This window comes from Ruditapes philippinarum, unplaced genomic scaffold, assembly GCF_026571515.1.
Source record: "Ruditapes philippinarum isolate M1 unplaced genomic scaffold, ASM2657151v2 ctg1072_1_1_1_1, whole genome shotgun sequence".
Lineage (NCBI taxonomy): Eukaryota > Metazoa > Mollusca > Bivalvia > Venerida > Veneridae > Ruditapes > Ruditapes philippinarum.
This window is the reverse complement of record NW_026866109.1, coordinates 10,824-16,179: the sequence shown is the minus strand read 5'-3', so window position 1 is coordinate 16,179 and position 5,356 is coordinate 10,824.

Genomic DNA, 5,356 nt, shown 5'->3' with positions numbered 1-5,356 from the left:
ATGCTTCATCTTTGTATACTGAGATATTTGAAGTTTTTCGTCAGACAATTTGTAGAAATTTAAAAAATGTTATTTGTTTGGAAAGTAAAATTGTTCGTGCTTTATGATTGCAAACAAAAAGACATTTACAGACAGATACCTATGTCAGATTTAGTTTACAAAAAGGTGTATCAATACTGCATGTATTCAAAGTTTATTCATGAAAAATATGTTCTTCCTTTGATATATCTAAGACGTTATACATCATTGTCCAAATATATCATTTTTGCTAAATATATTGCATTACGTTAAATTTGAAATTCTAGTCAAAGAGAAGTTTTCATATTATTATTCCTGAACTAACATTTCTTTGGACATGGTGATGATGATGATAATGGGGTTAATCGAATAAAACGTTAAGGTTATCATTCAAATTTAACAAGTTTATTTTAAGTTATTCAATTACAAAACGAACAATTGATTATATTCAATTCTAGAAAAGAACTTAAAAAGTAAAAAGAATAGCAAAACGTATTTCAAATTCATTGTCATAAACTTGCTTACAACACTCGACTGATTGCTGAAACCGTAAGAGTTATCTACTGATATAAGTCGAAAAGAAGTGTAAATCATTTTTTATCATGTCAAGCACACATGCTAAAAATAATTAAGATTGTAGATTTATGAATATTATTTTGTTTATACAAGTAAGTTGTTTAACTATTTATTCAAAGAACTGCCCTATGTTATACCAAAGACAGCCATACATTTTGTAAACACAGCATAAACAGCATTCTCTTATAAGTGAAGTGTTTACTATTTTACCATTCATCTTTTTAAAGTGTTTTCTCAAATGCCAATTCTCAATTGAATTTTGTTTCTCCGTTGTATCAAATACTGTCCTGTAAGCGTCAGAACATTTTATCGAAAACGGTGCTGCCTACGTCAGAACATTTGCCGTAAATGAAGCTTTTAGTGCGTCATAAAAATAACTTCTAGGCAACTGATTTTACTGATTTTATACTTAATAAGATAAACTGATGGCTTGAATTTCATTATGTAGATAATTTCCAAATGGATATCTTACATAAAATCTGTCTACTTGGCCGTATAATTGAAGTGTTTGATTGTATAGAAAAAATACGTGCCCATTGTCTATATCTTTTATTACATTTGTAAGGGATATCCTTCATCGATTGCATTCAATTTATTTAGGCAAACTAATATTCATCGATGATTGTCGGACATCATCACATATAAGTTTCATCATCATAAGAAATAAACTATACTTTATTTGCCAAATTATTCATGCTTTATCTTGAAGTAAATTTGAATATATTTATTTTCCAATATAAAAATATGTTGCTAAGGAAGGGTGGTGTATGTTCTCTGTGACAATATTTTAATTTAAACATTACATCAATTGCAGCTCAGCCTCTTTCGTGAACTCAGATAAATAGTGCGGCCGTATATAAGTAAACATGCTATGGCGTCACATTTTAAGACCAAAGAACAAAACAATCATTTCTATCTATATGTGTTTCCAAAATGAAAAGAGTAGAGCTCTAGTTAAAGGAATACCCGTTGTAAAAAGTACAGCAGAAACTATATTTTCTGTATGACGGAACAAATGAATAACTTGTAATATATTTCCAGTATAAGCCTAATATTTCAAACGACAGACATTATATTATTGATGAGCCATTGCACTTTAAAATATTTTTAGCATTATATATGTATATGGGTTGTCTGAAGTTTTAAAGGGAATGACAGTGAAATATTATTTAAAAGGAATAAGTGTTGTTGACAGCTATAGCCTGTATCATGTTCATCTACACAAGTGGAATTGTTGTGATAATTATTGAGATCTAACTTTTGCTTTCTTAAAGTGACATGATGCTCATCCAAGTGTAAATCGTGAGTGTACTAGGAAAGAGTCAAAATAACTTTACATTTTACCATTGATGTGTTCATTTTTATATTTACTATACTCACAATAGTGAGACGTTCACGTTGCCCACGACAATGTTTATACTATAAATATAGTTCAGAATCATCAGAATGTATTGGTAACGTTTATTTGTCTTATAGAGTGGTGCAATCATTTTATAATTTAGGTAGTTTTTGTATTTTTACATTTTTCAGTAATTTTTGGTCAATAACCTATATAATAGTGACATCTCTTGAAATATAATACTGATTCGTCTCAAATTGACAACAAAAATGAGCATAATGTAATTTTAATTCGGTCCTTGCAAATAACAACTAGTAAATAAAATACTAACATCAATCAGTAGAAAAATAAAACGTCTCATTGATTGCTACATAAGCAGAGATTTGACGTAAATTGTAATCTTGGTTACGGGTAGACAACAACTGAATAGACTTCTTGCAGACAACAATCCCGCTGAGAATTGGAACATGTTTTCCATTATCGAAATGTCTGTTTGATTGACTCTCGGTGCGACTTACCAAAAAGTTGTAATTTTGTTATGCATTCAAGATAAACAACATATTGTCTATGATAATATTGGTTACTTTTTGCTCCTTGCTTTAATATTCAGAGTTCTTGATACTGTTGGCACTCAATACATACACATATCAATGTTTAATACTTTATCCAGATAAATGTATAGATAAAAAGTAATGAAACATTTTCGGATACCTATCGTACACCCCATTCTGATGCTGATTGTTCGGTAATAGGAATTAATTACAATGTTTTAAACTTCATTTAACTTTGTTATTGAATAGCTATTTTGGTTGTTTCCATTTCTGTTTGTAATAGACTAAGGCCTCTGTTTAAAATTCAATTACTTCACCTTTATTACAATCTTAAATTCTTCTATGTTAATTGAATCCTTATTTTCTGGACAAATAAGATTTATACTAATTGATTATCTTTATTTTAGTTCATTTAAAAATCATTAAATTGACGTCCTACTAGAATTCAGTATATAGGGAAATAAATATGTCTAAATCATTTGATGTTTCTGAAAATATACTTAACTCTTTTTATTTCTTATACTTATTTCAGATTACGTATATTATGTTAAAGAAAAATTTAAGAACTTCTCTTTATAATTTTTAAAGAAACAATTGTATTTAAGTATAGACAGGGACAATATATTAGATAAATAAGGCTACGTACTTCTTTTCAGAAAGATAACTATTGTTATGTATTTTTACACTGACATTTTAAGCAATTCCATATTTTTCTGATACACGAAATAAACGTCTTGGTATTTCTCTTGAGATTACGTGAATTTGTTACAGAAATTAGATTCGTACCAAGAACATCACGCTTATAGGATGCCAACAATTTAATCAGCAGAAACATGTCTTTTTAATCTGTATATTAACACATGAAGTGATGAAAATTGTAAATATAGTCAGTAAGTAAACAAAAATTGAATAACCTTCTTTTAAGACATTAGTCCGCTGGGAGTTATAATATTATTTTATTTTGCTATTGGCTATTAAAGTGGTGAAACCTAGCCGGTTTATTTGACTGAATGATTTACTAAAGCTGTGTTTATTCATGACATACATGCATTGGCAACTTCATTCATTCTTACTGAACAAAATCTACTTATGTCTTTTTAACGTGTTATAGATGCGCATGTTTTCAATATATCATGTCTTTTGCATTTTTCAAAGAATTTTAAAGACATTTATTTCAACTTTTAAAATATATATATACTATTTTTTACTTAAATTATACATATATATTGTGCGCAGCACTTCAATAAATTGCTTATGCATGCGTATGCACACTTCTTTTTTAGTTGATGAAATGAAGAAAAGAAGAAAATATGAAAGAAAAGAGTTCAGTGGCCCTTTTATCCCTCAAGGTCTTTGTGTGTTATTCACAGACGGGGTAAATAAAATATCCTGCATTTAAAGTACGATTAGTACGTTTCTTTCCTTCATTTATAACTACAATATCTGTGTCATAGAATGTCATAATGCGTGATAATACAATGAATATTATATACTCACGTGTATTTTTTTAATACTATAGTAGAATATTATATATACAAGTGTATTATTTTTATCCTTTATGCCTGTAAGTTTATTCAAAACTGGGAGTAATCCTGATACTGAATTTGACCCAAACAGTTAAATTTTGTGAAAAAGTATGGCTAAGATATTTTATTTTAGGCATCTTTTGACTTGGATTGTGTTCATGTACATTTACAATATTGAACTTTTTAGTAAACATTACGAATATTATTGCTTGATCAGATGCGTTAATATAACCGTTAATTCTCCTATATTCCTACATTTAATCTTTTTTATTACATGCTTTTCGGTGGTTTATAGAAATATATCAGTGATATAAAAACTGGTAATTTCACTGTTTGAAACAGTGAAATTACCACTTTGATAATCTCACTGTTTTGAATTTAAGCCCCTTACGTTGTTTCAGTGAAATACCAGCGTGCACAGAACTGGGTATCAACTTAATGATGTGACGTCGTAAATGACGTCACGCTGTATTATTATTTGGCGCGCTTTTCATTCAGTATTAGGTTTAATTTGTCTTTTTAAAACGTTTCCTTGCATATAATAAAAAGAAAATGTGTTTAGTTTAGTGTAAGATCGAAATATATTTCACCTTGTGAACACCAAAAGTTCATATTTCACTCGTGGCTGCGCCACTTGTGAAATATACCTTTTGGTGCTCACTCGGTGAAATATATTCCGATCTTACACTGAACTAAACAAATATCCTCTATGTAATACTCTTTACGGATCACTACTTTTCTGATAATTGTGCTCTTATTCGATTTAAGAAACAAACTTCAAATTTTACGTTAATGTTAACATGATATCACCATGAAATTATTCTGACAAAGGATTATTTTCATTTCTAGAATTATAACATATTCATCAGTAACCTCTCCTCATAGCACCAATTAATTAAGGAAAATCAAAGGGAACAAGACAATTTGACGATGTGCAAATATAGTGATGTTTTATATTGCATAATTATGACTCTTCAGAATATAAGTAACATCAAAATAGTCAAAGTGTTGAATTTCTGAAATGGAAAGCAGAATATACCTTTCGTGTAAAACGCTTCAAAATTTATCACAAACAACGGAAGTAACAAGTTGAAATCAAAATTTTAATCAGCTAAGTTATATTATCCAATTAATGTCAATTTATTCTTATGATTAAAAATAAAAAAAACAACCACTTAATGTTTAAGATTATTTTAACCTTGCTTTCACCGCATTAAAATCTTACAATGACACTTGAGAACAACTGGTAATTGAACAAAATGATTTATTTCAGATTCAATTAATTCATTGACTTGTCCTGAAACAACGGAAGTAATCGGTGGCTTTGGTTAATTCAGGCAATTCAC